General features: G+C 37.9%; 1 protein-coding gene across 2 annotated transcripts in view; it reads left to right on the plus strand.

Moving 5' to 3' along the window:
- gpr171 (G protein-coupled receptor 171) overlaps positions 1-16,826 on the plus strand; it is a 32,519-nt gene that overhangs the window by 2,635 nt on the left and 13,058 nt on the right. Inside the window, exon 1 of one of the 2 annotated variants that reach the window (XM_067451595.1) lies at positions 13,281-13,506. The exons of the other annotated variant lie outside the window; for it this stretch is intronic. The gene's annotated coding sequence lies outside the window, so the exon portion shown is untranslated. Of the gene's footprint in view, positions 1-13,280; positions 13,507-16,826 lie in introns of those variants that run through there. 2 annotated transcript variants of the gene reach the window in all.

Raw genomic sequence — 16,826 nt, forward strand, 5'->3', positions numbered from 1 at the left:
CACATGTACACCTTCAAAGACAAAAATACGACGATATAATTCAAGTATAAATATGTAAATAACACAAGCCGCTAAGCATATTATATAGTTAGGCCGGGGACACACTGCAAGCGTGTCGTGAGCGTCTCGGCTGCGTGGCATGTCCGTTTTTATTTCGGCTCCCATATTAACCGGTTAGCGCTTGCATACAGCCTGCGTCAGCCGCGCGGCTCACGCGCGGTCCGAGCCGCGCGGAAAACGCGTGCATGCTTCAAATAGAAGAGTCGCCTATTTTTCACGCGACACGCGAGCGTGTTGGAAGCGTTTCTAGGCAAAACAGCATAGGAAAAGGAGTTTATATGCCATTTTGACACGAATACATATTAATAAATGACATTGTCATGTGTGAAAGTCTTTAGGTTAACAAATGCAGATATAGGCCTACTTGTAATAACAAAAAACAACATAGTTATCGTTTTGAAATATTAAACCTGTCAATACAGAACGAAATATTCTGTAGCCTATTTTGCCGTCAATGCCAAATATATGTATGGTCAATAGGCTACTGCCGACGTTGTCTTTGCTGTATCAATAGGCAATATATTTATATTTAACATGAAGTATAGGGCTTCCCAGCAGCAGCAGCGCCGCGTCAGACACGTTTCTGGTGTGCAAAGACAGAGAAAACGCTGCGCAGCCGCCCCGCGGCTGACACGCAGCAGAAACGCCACGCTTGCAGTGTGTCTCCGGCCTTAGTGTATAACTTGTACCACATACAGACGTCCTGCTCTAGTCGTTTTTGCTGCTGCTCCTGTTCAACTGCAGCCTCTGGGTCTGATTCCGGATCATAGATGTATGGCTGTATCTGATTAAAAGCCATATTTTTATTTTGAATAAAGTTTTTTTCCCGCTGTTAGGGATGACGCACTCGACTCAACACACAGCGCGCTGCTGCACACGTCATTATTTAGCTCCGCTCACACGACACGCCCCCACCCGCTCGGCTTTTTTCGGAAAGACTCGGAACAGCGCATCTTTCTTATATAATTATTAAAAAAATAAAGACTTTTCGGAGATATGCAGGATGCAATGCTACTCTATAGGTACTCAAGATTGACATGACACTGTCTGAAACTGAGTGTTTCACCCCCCCTTTAAGCGTCACCAAATGGACCAATCTTTAGACTAGTTTGTTTCTTTTTTCACTTGCAAAATAGAGCTATTTAACTACTAATGTGTCATTGAGTCTAAACAATATTTTAGTTGGACTATAACTTTATAAAAAAATAAAAAATACCATGCATAATATGACAGCTAACACTGGGGGGCGTCTTGTGTGGGTTGCCAGAGAGTATTAAACTAGAATCTATTCTTGCTTCTGTAAGTGAGAAATCAATAGACCAATAGAATAAACAATAGCATGCAGATTTTTTACTGTTTATTTTTATATCAGTAAGAAAACCATGTTTTTACTACAGTATAGTGACCAAGAATTGTGTGTTTTCTCTTAAAGGGTTAGTTCACCCAAAAATGAAAATTATTTCATTACTCACCCTCATGTCGTTGGACACCCGTAAGACATTCGTTCATCTTCAGAACACAAATGAAGATATTTTTGTTGAAAGCTGGTGACTGAGAAAGGCTTCAGAAAGGCCTCCATTGGTATTCAGTACATTCCCACTGACCCACTCACAAGGCATAAAGGCACTAAAAGACGTCGATATAAAGTCCATCTCACTACAGTGGCTGTACAATAATGTTACAATGTGACGAAAATAGTTATTGTGCACACCAAAATCAAAATAACTACTTTATCCACCAAGTTATTGAAGTGAACTCGACGCATGCGCGAGAATATGACGCAGCTCCACCGTTTGAATACATGACCCGGAAGAGGAGGAGCGCCGCACCGCTATCGCGTGAGTTCACGTCAGAGACCTACACGGAAGAACTCGGCGGATAAAGTCGTTATTTTGATTTTTTTTTGTGCACGAAAACTATTCTCTAATTATTCTGTAGCGACGTCTTTAGTGCCTTTATGGGTCTTGAGAGTGGGTCAGTGGAATTGTACTGAATGCCAATGGAGGCCTTTCTGAAGCCTTTCTCAGCATAAGAATTTATTTGTGTTCCGAAGATGAACAAAGTTCTAACGGGTGTCCAACGACATAAGGGTGAGTAATTAATGAAATAATTTTCATTTTTGGGTGAACTAACCCTTTAACTATAACTAATTTGTTAGAATCAAATGTAATCAGGTAGCCTACATATTACTTTAATAAAGTAATTGAAACAGTTACACTACTTTATGCCTTGATGCCACTAAATGATGGCTTTGGACAGGGCCAGCTCTTGCTTTTTGGTTTCCCTATAGGCGAGATTGAGATTAGGATTTATTAAACTATACCAAAATAAAGCTCTTTTATTTACTCCAACACTTAAAAAAGCGAATTATGACTTAAATGACACTCTGATAAACTGCACATGCAAAATACTGCAACGAATGTTCAAGGATATTTTTTTTTAAATTATGACACGAACAATGGGTGAACACACACACACAAACAAAAATGATCTTATAATCACTCCAACACTTAATCGAGCAAATTATTGACTTGAAGAATCAACTGTTATTTTTTCATATACAAATGCTGGAATCAAGGATATTTTCCAAATATTAACTCCATAAACTTTGCAAAAGGGATAATGTATGGTTGTTATCGCAGAATAAACCCCGTGCAGAATGATCAGGACTCCGACGCAAAGCTGTGTGTGTGTTAGTTGTGAACTCACTAAACAGAACTTATGCATTTATAATTAATGTAAAGAGAGCAATTGTACTTTTCTTAAAGGACAACTCTGGCGATTTTTTTTTTTTTTCTTTTGATCATTATATCCTTGTGAGTACAGTCAGGGCTATTCAAATCTTACCCTGGAGGGCCAATGCACTGCAGAGTTTCGCTCCAGCCCTGATCAAACACACCCACCTGTGATTTTCTAATGATCCTGGAGACATTTATTAGCATGTTCAGGTGTGCTTGATTAAGGTTGGAGCTAAACTCTGCACTGCATTGGCCCTCCAGGGTAAGATTTGAATAGCCCGGGAAAGAAAAAAAAACCTGTATTGGCGCTTGCAACATTGAGTTATTATAGTTAATACCCAGAGCCTCAGCTAAAATGGCAGCTTTGGGGGCATAAACGTAAAGGCTGTCTTTGTGCCTCTTAACAGACACAAAATGCAATTAAAATGTCTGTCCAACATGAACAGGCCTTACATGACAACGAGATGTGTTTAGCCACTTAGCCATTGTTTAAATTCACCTGTTTTAGACGGTTAGCTGTATCTCGCACTGACGTGCCGTGGGAATGCCGTTGTAGCCGGAAAAAGGCAAATAGTCCAGTTGGGAAGAGCGTCGCGTGTGTAAAGAGGCTCTGCTCATCGGTTTCAGTATCGAACGTGTCCGAAAGAAACGGTTTTCGATTCTGTACTGCTGATTAGAGGACCGCTGCTCGTTCAGTTACTGGCGTGTGCTCAGTATCAGCGACTCGTGAGTTCATCACATCTCTCAGCAGAACATGTCTCAGTTCAGTGAACGGTTGGATAATTATAATTATAGACATTATAATTCAAGACATTAGTTGATTTCTATTCGGAGGGACTGTCACTCATGTCAGAAAGGGAGCAGCTAAAGTAACTTGTGTGATCAGCGCTGATTTGAGACGCGAACGGTTGAGAATGATTTAGTCCGATTTGGTGAACTGGTTCGCCCGGTTCACTAAAAAGAACCGGTTAAAAAGAACGATTTGTTCATGAGCCGGACATCACTAGAGTAATGATCCGATCGGGCGTAAGAAGAAATGGTTCACATTTGTGCATTTCCGAATTGTGGCAACACAACGTGAAATTTTGCAGCGAACACTTGACTAACTTACACAGACACATCACAGCGGGCCGGTTGAAGAAAAATGCCATTCCGTGGTTGAAGACGGGTGCAACCACTGTGGAGGTAATGTAAACTTTATTTATCCTTCCCTTTGGGCACACATGGCTTGAAGAAAGATGTGCAGTAATACAATAATCATGCTTTACACACACACGATACTCCTCCCAACTGGACTATCTGCCTTTTTTTTTCAGCTACCACTGAGTTCCCACGGGACTTCAGCGCGAGATACAGCTAGCCGTCTAACCAGCCTGGTCTCATCGTTAATACGTAGGTATTAATACGTTACTTTCAAAGAGACTAAACGTACGTCTTAGTACTTTTGGAGAAGTGCTAAAATGTAAAATATAGACGTATTTGCAACATTTAAATGTAGTATTATTACATTTTTACAGCTAAAAAACGTAAAATATTTACGAATCCATCATGAAATCTTTTTTTTTAAGAATACAAAACTTTATACTGGTAAAAAAAAAATTTTTGTTATGTCATAAAGATATCTATATAATTTCCCTTTGACCATTTTATTTATTAATGTACGATCCCTTAACACTACCCTAAACCTAAACCTACCAATTTAATACAGAATATAAAGAAAATAAAAGGTAAAACGTTGGAAAATGACGATTTTGATAACAATATAGCATTAAAAAAATATTTTGAACGGCTAATCCTACACTTACCCCTAAACCTACCCATTAGCATTTATTAAAACAACGTACTGTTATAAATCGAAGCATAACAGACAGACCAGTGTAAACACAATAATTTATTTATTGCAAAAATGTCAAATTTTTGACATTTGACATTTGACATTTTGACATTTGACATTTTGACATGTCAAAAATGTCAAATTTACCAAAAGTAGTTCAAATGAAGATGTGTTGCAGTCCTCTCTGGTGGTATATAACGTTAATAGTTTTGTATGAGGTACAGAGCAGAATGTTAGCTATTAATCAATGAAAATATTAATCCGGCTTCTCTCCGTGAAGTTGCGCGTTTCCCATTTCAAATACAAATCGACTGAAACACGGCATGTCAAAATCTGTGAAGAAGCAGGCGAGAGCCAATGAGCGTTCGATGCCACTGCCGTAAATCATGTCGTAACGCTACATGAGGGCGCGTTTTTTAAATTTGAATTCACAAGCGCGAGATTTGATGTTTACCGTCGCGCTACTGAGAGGAGATGAAGACTATGGATGGCTAATGGAGATGAAGATCACCGGGCTCAATTTGGATTTGTTTTTCGCAAACATATGGATTCTAACGATTTGGATTACAGCGAACCAATAAAGTGTTGTGTTTTGTGAATTGATGTTGTGTTTTGGTGTATATTGTGATCGCCAGTTGCTGAATAGGAGAAAATGCCTTTTTATGTCTCACAGCAAACAACAAGCTAAATACTACAACATGGTTGGCAAGAATGTTATTCATCTGACGGTTTTAAAATTCCGTCTTCTTTTAACATTATATAGTCATCCGAAATGAGTTTGTAGCAGAAGTCACGAGAGCAAAATGTTATTTTATATTTCTGTTATTTTATATTCGGTTGATTAACTTAGTAAAATGCATTTAATAAATGTGACTGAAAACATGTATTGATGTGACTATTGGATATAAAATAAACAATATTAATGCCACGATTTATGGGAGCCGGTGGCTGGCTGTTACACGTTCACACTTGGATACGTAGATAATTAACATTTTAGTGCTGTCAATACGTCAATATTGTACATTTTAGTGCTGTTAATAAGTCAGTATTGTACGTTTTTAGAAACCGTTAGTAAATGTACGTGTAGTAGAATCACACTTTACGTAAAAATACTCACGTATTTTCATGAGATCACGTTGGTCTAACACACTGTTTAGATGAATTTAAACCAATCCGGTTCGTTTTTTTTCCTATAGACTGTACTCACAAAAGGTATTACGATCAAGATAAACTTAAAAATTCCCTGGAGTTGTCCTTTAACCAGTGAAGCAGTTCGTTATTCGCTGTAGAAATCACTCTCAAACTCTCTCTTCCATCAAGTCCTTTTTATTGATCTGGTGTAACAGAGACATAATATGCCAGTAATTAGAACAGGCAGCGCGTGGCAGCAATGCACGATGCGCTGTAATATCTAATGCAGACAGTGCAAAAGTTACTTTTAACAATAACTCATGTAACTGGTATAACAGACATATATGAGGACACATGCAGCAATTAGAACAGCGCGCGGCAGCAATGCACGACGCTGTGAAAGATAAAGATTAAATTTAAAGTTAGGAAAAACACTTAAAGCAAGAAGATAAAGCAATGAGGCATATGATTACACATCACAGAGGGACAACCATACATGTATATTGTGTAAACTAATCAATTACACCATATGCGGCCAAGTTACCACATAAACTTAGGCCGGAGACACACTGCAAGCGTGTTGCATACCAGCCGCGGTCTGTCTTTGCACACCAGAAGCGTGTCTGATGCGGTCAGAAGCGTGTTTGACGCGGCGCTGCTGGTGAAGCCCTATACTTCTTGTTAAATATAAATATATTGCCTACTGATACAGCAAAGACAATGTCGGCAGTAGCCTATTGACCATACATATCTATGGTATTGATGGCTACAGATCAATACCATTGATGATACAGATAGCTACAAATGGGCTACAGAATTTCATTCTGTATTGACACTTTTAATATTTCAAAATCGATAATTATAGCCCCGTTTCCACCAAAATTACCCGGAACAATTTGTCCCAGGAACTATTTTTATAGGAACTTTTCTCCCCCCAGACCTGCAACTGTCTTCGTTTCCACCGTGATCTAAAGTTCCGTGAAGATTAGGCAAATTAGTCCGGTGATGTAGGACTGCGCGCGACTGCTCCTCCAAGTCAGTGACGGACAGTAATCATTTTTGCGCGACACGCCACATTTCCAAGCACACTTTTTTTGTTATTCCGATTGAAAGATTTAGTGGACTGTTTACATGAGACGTTATCTAAACCGATCTGGTGTTTACATGTGATGACTTTCAATCGCAATCATTTTGTCACATGCAGTTTGTCTGCCGCATCAAAAATGTCAGCGCTGTTTTCTCCAGCAGCTGGAATGTGTTAACTGTAGCCATAGCAACTCTTAACGGCCACCAGGACTAATACAGTATTATATAATAAGCTAGTTATTTGTTGTAAAGTGTAATAATCATCTAAAATTATTATTCTTCTGTCAGGCGCAGTTAAAGTAAAAACTGCCTGGGGCAATATACACTGTGTCATTATTCCAACATTATCTTCATCACTTACGAAATAAAAAGTTTACCCCTCAGAAAAATGAGCTTTCCTCTCTTGTCAACATGAGCGCGGCGCACGCTGTCACGTCATGTAAGGACGCACACTCAAGTAATCGGTCAGGTCGTTTACATGGTGAAAAATAGACTGTAAAAAAATAATAATAACGAGTATGGAAGAGATTCAAGCTGTGCTGCTTTTGCTGGTTATAGGTTTAGAGGTAATTAACAACGACAGAAAAGAGAACTAGCATATTCAGATTCAGCAGCATATTCAGAAAGCTTGTAAAGCTAGATTTAAAATGACAATGTATATTATTATCAGCTATTACGGACATTGATCGTGAGATGGCTGAGACGAACGAACGCCATCAGACAGAGAGCAAGACTGATATTTACTGAACGCAGAACGAACCTCGCAAAAGACTTAAAAATGCCGGTTGAAATAAAATGCTAAACCAATCAGCATGTTCAGTGCCCAAATCCCTCCCTCGAAAGTTCCTGAACTTTGAAAAAGTACTACCTCGCGAGCAGGGCCGTTTAGAGGGGGAAATATTTACCCGGAACTTCATTTAGACCCTGGTTCCTGCGGTCTAAACACACCGAGTACCACCCAAAGTTCCTGGTTCCTGGGTAAAGTTCCTGCAGTGGAAACGTGGCTTATGTTGTTTTTTTATTATTACAATTAGTCCTATATCTGAATTTATGTTAACCTAGACACTTTCAAACTTGAAAATAGCATTTATTAATATGTATTTGTGTCAAAATGACATATAAACATCTTTTCCTATTTCTCCAATGCGGCGTGGCATGGAGGCGATCAGCCTGTGGCACTGCTGAGTTGTTATGGAGGCCCAGGATGCTTCAATAGCGGCCTTAAGCTCATCCAGAGTGTTGGGTCTTGCGTCTCTCAACTTTCTCTTCACAATATCCCACAGATTCTCTATGGGGTTCAGGTCAGGAGAGTTGGTAGGCCCATTGAGCACAGTAATACCATGGTCAGTAAACCATTTACCAGTGGTTTTGGCACTGTGAGCAGGTGCCAGGTTGTGCTGAAAAACAAATCTTCATCTCCATAAAGCTTTTCAGCAGATGGAAGCATGAAGTGCTCCAAAATCTCCTGATAGCGAGCTGCATTGACCCTGCCCTTGATAAAACACAGTGGACCAACACCAGCAGCTGACATGGCACCCCAGACCATCACTGACTGTGGGTACTTGACACTGGACTTCAGGCATTTTGGCATTTCCTTCTCCCCAATCTTCCTCCAGACTCTGGAAACCTTGATTTCCGAGTGACATGCAAAATTTGCTTTCATCCGAAAAAAGTACTTTGGACCACTGAGCAACAGTCCAGTCCTGCTTCTCTGTAGCCCAAACGTGTCTTGACCTGGGGAATGCGGCACCTGTAGCCCATTTCCTGCACACGCCTGTGCACGGTGGCTCTGGATGTTTCTACTCCAGACTCAGTCCACTGCTTCCGCAGGTCCCCCAAGGTCTGGAATTGGTCCTTCTCCACAATCTTCCTCAGGGTCCGGTCACTTCTTCTCGTTGTGCAGCGTTTTTTGCCACACTTTTTCCTTCCCACAGACTTCCCACTGAGGTGCCTTTTTTTTATTTTTTTATTTTTTTTATTTTTTTATTTAAACAGGGACAGTGTAAAATATACATTAAACCTTAAAGGAAAGATGCATTTTACCAGGTTGTAGCACTTGTGCTAATTTACACCTGCAGTCCATGGACAGGCTGATGTAAACAAATCAAGTAAATAATACATTAACAACATTAAAATAATCAAACCCTACATTCATTCTACAGCATACATTTACAAATACACTGACCTACACATCAACTAAACATTATGTAAACATGTTTGTTGTGAAAGAAGCCATTTTCTGACCCGATGTGAAAAAGTGTTAAAATTCATAGATTTAAGTAACTCTGCTGGCAGCTTATTCCACTGTCTGACGGCTACGTTAGAGAAAGCTGAGCCACCAAGTGCTGTTTTACATAGTGGTATCCTACACTCGCCCCGAACAGCCGACCGAGTGGCTCGAGATGTATTTTCTGAGCTCAATAAGATATACTTTTTTAAGGGAGGAGCTGCAGTACCATTTATTATCTTAAACAATAAACAGAAATGTGAGTATATGATTATATTATCAAAACTTAAGCTATATTTTTTAAGAATATGACAATGATGAAATAACCTAGGTTTCTTATCAAGAACCTTCAGAGAACTTTTGTACAATGATTCCAGAGGCCTCAATGTTGTTTTACAGGCCTGTGACCAACTCGTCATGCAGTAACGAAAGTGCAAGAATATAAAAGCATTTAGATATAAATTAGATGCCTCTATGGTCAAAGAGTTCCTAATATATCTAAATTGTGCAGTGTTAATTTTCAACGTATTAGTTATCTTTTTAATATGTTTTTTAAAATTTAATTTTGGGTCAAGAAAAACTCCTAAATATTTAATTTGGTCAACCCTTGATATTTCTTGACCTTAAATTATAATTTTTGATTCAGGTTTACATGACAAGAACTTATGATTATTTGTAAAGAACATAGAAACCGTTTAGTCAACATTCAACGTTAAGTGAGAGTGTTTCAGCCACCTGGATATCTTTTTCATTTCCTCAGTTAACTTTCGGGCAACATCCTTAACAGTTTTACCATGAATATACACCACAGTGTCATCAGCATACATTATCATTTTAGCATTAGTACACACAGATGGAAAATCATTTATATAGAGAGAAAACAGCAGGGGCCCTAATATAGAGCTCTGCGGCACACCCATGGTGCATGCTCGTAGGGAAGATGATACATTATTTACCAATACACACTGCTGCCTTGCACTAAGGAAAGATTGAATCCAGCTTATTGTACTTCTACTAATAGAGAAATTTGCTAATTTATCTATCAGTAGTTCATGATTTACTACGCAAATCAAGAAAGACCGCCCCTACAACTCCTCCACTATCCAAACTTGATTTTATTTCCTCTATTAAGTAGCGACATGCAGTCTCCGTTGAGTAACGTTTTTTAAAACCAAACTGAAGAGGATGTAAAGCAGCATTATGATCAAGATGTTCCACTAGTTGTGCTGCAACTACTTTTTCAAAGACTTTGGAAATAGTGGGAAGGATGCTTATTGGTCGATAGTTAAAGACCTGAGCTTGTCTCCTGACTTGTGTATAGGCTTTACTATAGCTGTTTTCAGAGCTATAGGAAAAATACTTTCATTTATAGACTGATTTATAGCTTTAGTTAACACTGGAGTCAAAATTTCCTTGTGCTCTTTTAAAAACACAGAATCAATGGCAAAGATGTCTTTAGATTTACTATTATTTAAGTGTACTTCTAAAACTGTTCCTTCATCAACATAAGATAGCTTAAAAAAATGACTCATCACAATTAAATGTATGTATAGAAATTGGTTTCAGAAACATATTAGCCAAATCCTGCACAGAATCTAAAAAATAATCATTAAAATGTGTTGCTACCACTATATTATCATTTTGAATAGCTCCATTAATTTTGAGTTGTACTTGATTACAATTTATCTTGTTATTGCATGTGTACTCACAGCCCATACTATCAACTTTAGACTCCCAATCTATTTCATTTAAATCATTCATCAGTGCAAGTTGATTTCTCTTAGGAATATGACACATTTTATTAAATTTTTTTATTTGCTGTTTGTCTCTATACCTAGATTTATTTAATTTTCTAGCTACTAGAGTTAGGTTATGATCTGACAAACCTATTATAAAATTATATGTTTTGGTAATCCTATCTGGTTTATTTGTAAATATGAGATCAATCAAGGTTTGAGAATTTTTTTGTCAGTCTAGTTGGCTTGTTTATCATTTGAGTCATTTGTAACGAATTCATAATATCCTTAAGTTTTTTCTTTCTTACTTTATCTAGCCAATTTATATTCAAATCACCCATTAACAGAGTTTCTTTTGTTTCATATTTTTTAAGTATTTCAGATAAATCTAAATAAAATTCATTTGTCGCATTTGGTGGTCGATATACAGCAAATATAAAGAATGACATTTGTGCTGAAAGAGTTATAGAAACACCAGCACACTCCAAAGTTTGCACTGGAATAACTATTTGATGACTATCAATACTGTCTCTCACATAGATTAAAACTCCGCCTCCTTTCCCCTTCCCTCTGTCCTGTCTATAAACATTATATCCAGGAATTGTAAACACAGATAAAGGAGTCGTGGTTGTTAACCAAGTCTCTGTGAGACACAGGTAATCAAGATTTGAGTCCAAGAGTAAATGTTCCAACTGTTCCGTTTATGAAATCACACTACGTATGTTTATATGTCCACCAAATATTCCTTTTGGTTTTGTTTTAGGGTTCCATATCACCAATGCATGATTGACTGTTTGAAAAAGTTTAGTATTTCTTTGTTTGGAAGTTAGGATAGTCTGCAACAAGTTGAGTTCAGCAGTTTTAGACGCACATGTTAAGATGTTACCTTGTAGCATTGAGATCGCTGGTGATGCCGTAGATGTATTTAGCTGCGATGAATGTTGTATACAGCAATCTGGGAACAGCCTATTCGTTCAGAAATTTCTTTCTGTGAAAAGTTTTTAAAAGCCTCAGGAATCTTTTGCAGGTGTTTAGAGTTAATTAGTTGATTCAGATGATTAGGTTAATAGCTCAATTAGAGAACCTTTTCATGATATGCTAATTTTTTTGAGATAGGAATTTTGGGTTTTCATGAGCTGTATGCCAAAATCATCAGTATTAAAACAATAAAAGACCTGAAATATTTCAGTTGGTGTGCAATGAATCTAAAATATATGAAAGTTTAATTTTTATCATTACATTATGGAAAATAATGAACTTTATCACAATATGCTAATTCTTTTAGAAAGACCTGTATATGCTGTGTTCCAGGCAACCCGTACCTGTGTTTTTCTGACCTTCTAGCTGTGAAAGTGCACTGGAACAGCCGTTAAACCCGTGAACTCGTACTAGTGCTGCGTTGGAGTGTTGCGTTCCCCTCCACTATTAGACACACTTCCCCTCGGGGGAATCCCCGCCACCATTTTGAAGAGAGTTCCACTTTTGAAGTGGACAAGAGAAGTTTATATGAACAGACCCTGGCCTTGATCCCTCGATTTTGACCAAGAGAGTCTACATATACTACACATCAGGCTGCTTCATATACCACAATGCAACACGATTGTGACGTCACCCAGGGTATTCTCACAAAAATGCGTATAAATAGTACGAGTGTGCAATGTCGTGGAATGTATACGCCAAAACTCATTTTGGCGTGTCTATGGCACGCTGTTTTTCGCGTGCATATGATACGCATTTTATGGCGTATTATACATACGAACCCCCCACCCCACCACCCTAAACCTACCCAAGCGCGTGTCATATACACGCCATAAAGTGCGTATCATATGCACGCGAGAAACAGCGTATTATATGCACCCCAAAATGAGTTTTGGCGGATAAATTCCACGACATTGCACACTCGTACTATTTATACGCATTTATGTGTGATCGGGTTGCGTCACCGCATATCACGTTTAATTAACCCCACCACAAACAACTCTATGATATTTTAATTATTTTTTAAAAACATTTAAAACAACCCAAACACACCTACATACATAATGCTGCATTAAACAATTCCATGTAATGTGAATTGTTGTGTGTTAACCTGCTTTCTTAACTGAAAAAAAAAAAATATATATCCTAAGGGAGATAATAAAGGATAAACTAACTAACTAACTAACTAACTAACTAACTTGACTTTTCACCAACAAACTGTTTGTATGGGTTAGATCAAGACCATTAGCGAGGACAGTCAAAAGGAAGGACATTTTCACTCAGGTTTGCATATAAAAATAATGGTTACTAACTGGGAATGTGGTTGGTAACCTCTGCTCTAGACCTTGCGCCATTCTAGCCCATAGTGCTACTTTAATGTTTAACACATACACGTAGAACACATCACACCAGGAACTGACAGCACAGAGCGCATGCAAATGAGGCGAACAGTCTTTTTAGACTAGTGGTTTGTGGTCGTCTACAGACAGCGAATCTGGAAAGTTCAGGTTTCCGCTGCGTCAGTGCACTGTTGCGTTCCTCCAATGGCTGATATAATTAAAACCAAACTTTCAGAAAAGAGGAAACTGGATTTAAAATGTTGAAACTCTTCGATGAAGCACCTCAGTAGTTGTTTGGTTTGTTCAACAAGACAGATGTCAAGCACAATCGCATTGTTTTGCCGTCTGATCTGATGTTCTTGGAGAGTATGATGAGGTAAGTTCTCAAATTATTCTGATATGAAGCGCCATGTGTCTGTCTCCTCTCGCTTGAGGTGTTACACTTCTATTTGTTAAAAGTTTTAAATATGGACCTTAAATTTGTACTCAAAGTAAAGAGTAAAATATTTACACCCTGGAGAGACAATTAAAGCATTTCATACTTAAATTATGTTAAGTATTTAATAATAGACAATTCTAAGTTCCATCCGGAGTTTAATGGATATACATTTCCTTTTTTTTAGCACATTAACTGACCACAATCTGACTCGCTTCCCTAAAGAGCAATATATGTATGCAGACTTTTCAGAATTGTTCTCTCTTATCACCATTGGCAGAATATGCAAAAAAGTCCTGGTTTGTCAAAACACTATAAAACTGTCTGCACTATAAAATTGTCTGAATATTAGTTAATGTTACTAAATGCACTGATTATTAAGAAGCAAGACATTTGTTACAGTTTTTATTAATCCTTATTAATGTTATACAACTGTTCACTATTAGTTCATGTTATCTCAGGTCCATTAAATAATAGGTCTGTTCTAGAGATGCAACAATACAGTTAGTCTACAGTTCAATGCATACCTCGTTTTTTAACCACTGTTTTTGGTTCGATTCGGTTAGTTTTTTTGCTGTTCTATTCACTTAAAAGACTTGAAAAACCTTACTTAAAGGGATACTTCACCACTTTTTCATATTAAACTGTTATTCCCTTAACTAAGACGAGTTGATACACACCTCTCTCGTCTGAGTGTGTGCGCTTAATCTCTCTGACGCGCGGTGACGATCTGATAGCATTTAGCTTAGCCCACTAAGCCCAGTTCATTCACTATGGTACCAAACACCTCCACGTTTTCCCTATTTAAATACAGTTACACGAATAGTTGAACGACCTAGTATGGTGACATAAAATAAAACGTGACGCTTTTCTAAGCGGATTAAAAAGGATAACTATAATGTATGGTGGAATAGCACTTCTGAGAGTACTTTGACTCGGCGCAGTAAAAAGTCACGCCATAAACATCCTCCCTTACGTTACGGAGATGTGAGGGAGGATGTTTCAGCCGGGACTTTTTACTGCGCCGAGTCGAAGTACTCTCAGAAGTGCAGAGTCAATCTCATCTAGTACGGTATCAAAATTAATGTTTGTGTCGCTGTTTTCATCTCTACGTTTAACTTCCACGTCTCGCGGAGATAGGCCAAATAATTAATTTCCACGAAGTTGTAATTAATTAGATGTTTATTATATAAATGTTATATACCAGACGTTAATATCATTTAAGAACTTTTAAAATAGTCTGTCTGCTGGAGCAACTCTGTGAGAGAACGGCTGAATGCGACTTAGCGTAAACACAGAGAAAGAAATAAGTTCAGCGCTTTTATTTCCAACATGCTCTCATTCATTATTTAAAGGTCCCATTCTTTGTCTGTTTTCAAAGCTTTGATTATGTTAACAGTGTGCAATATAACATTAGTTCATGTTTCGCATGTAAAAATACACAGTATTTTCACACAATTTACTTATCTGTACAGCGCTGTTTCCTCTGTCCTAAAAACAGCCTGATGATTTCCTTGTTCTATGAAGTCCCTCCTTCAGAAACACGTAACGAGTTCTGATTGGGCCAATGCTTCTCGCGCTGTGGTTGGACAGCAGCTTAGCGCACGTTGCCCGGAAAGGTCCGGCCTCTTACCATAAAGTGTAGATACTAAAAATGTCTATATTGCCTTATCAATTTGAGCCGGAATCAGAACCGGAGAATATCGAAGAGAATCGATTACAACCTGCTCAGGAAAGACATTTGCTGGATGTTTCAGAATGGTAAGCTGTCTATTCAGTAGTTTAAACTGATCATTACAAACACCAACAATCGATGGTGTCTGAATGAATTACTACACTTTTATATACTAAGTTTTTCAGATTAGTTTCAATTACCATCTAACGTTAGTTAACAAAGCTAAACAGCATTGCACTTTGTGTCATAAGTTACATAAACTGTTAAACGGACCAACTTAAATAATAAAATACACTTACCGGTTGTGGTCCATAAACAACGCCTTCTCCAGACAAAGAGGGAACTGCGTCATCTTTTAAGAATAATCTTTCTGCGAATCCGGCATTAAACTGATTGAGATTGAGGAAGCAGTCCTCAGCAAAATGTGCTGCACATATTTTTAAATTGTGATTATAATTTTCCGGAAGCGAGTTAACCATAAACTGTAGCCATTGATCTCGTACATCGTCCGTGGGAAGGCCAAACAAAGGTGATTTGACTCCGGGATGAAAATAACAACGTTTCAATGGCATGGCAACAAACACACTCTACAAAAACAACGCTTCCTATTCTCGACCTGCGAGAGCAAAAGGACAACGCCCCCGAATTTGCGTGTTCTCGTGGGCGGAGGGTTCGTCAACAAACGGTTTTAGTTGCGTCATTAAACATTGAAGAAATTGGGAAGTTTATAAGGTATATCTTATAAGGTTTATGAGGTTTATCTCATTGACATAGACAGACAGAAGTATAGATAGACAGACAGACAGAAGTTTAGATAGACAGACAGAAGTATAGATAGACAGACAGACAGAAGTATAGATAGACAGACAGAAGTATAGATAGACAGACAGACAGAAGTTTAGATAGACAGACAGACAGAAGTATAGATAGACAGACAGAAGTATAGAAAGACAGACAGAAGTATAGTTAGACAGACAGACAGAAAGAAGTATAGATAGACAAAGGTATGTTGGAGACATATTCTGTATTATACTACCGGTCACAATTGTGACCATCTTCATTTATCTGCATCCTGACAACAGAATAAACCATGCATTAATATAATTTCAATATGTAAGTATAGATAACCCTTTCATGATGATATGTGCAAAACATTTATCAGCTATTCAAAAATATACTTTTGAAAAAACTATTTTAAAATTGTCCTGTCATTTCTGTGCTTTGATTGATTGATTGATTGATTGAAGTTTATTCCGAGCATATATATATATATATATATTATAACCGTCCCAGTTACGTTGTGCTGGGCAAGCTACAAAAAAATCAAAAGGGGGATTCGTCCTTTGTGCAATTAATGAAATGGTATTGTAGTGAAAAAGGACCTAACAACAAATAAGTTCAGGAACAAACAAGAGTTGTATAATATTTTCACCCTTATGTATTCACCCTCTTTCTTACAAGTCATACATAGGTACAATTCATGCTTTCATCATGGGTACATATATGTGCATGTGAATGGGGGGTCACAATATCCAACTCAGTCCTGTTCTCCTATCTGGGAGCATAAATAGTTCAGCAATTGAAG

Source organism: Pseudorasbora parva, chromosome 8, assembly GCF_024679245.1.
Source record: "Pseudorasbora parva isolate DD20220531a chromosome 8, ASM2467924v1, whole genome shotgun sequence".
NCBI classification, from domain to species: domain Eukaryota; kingdom Metazoa; phylum Chordata; class Actinopteri; order Cypriniformes; family Gobionidae; genus Pseudorasbora; species Pseudorasbora parva.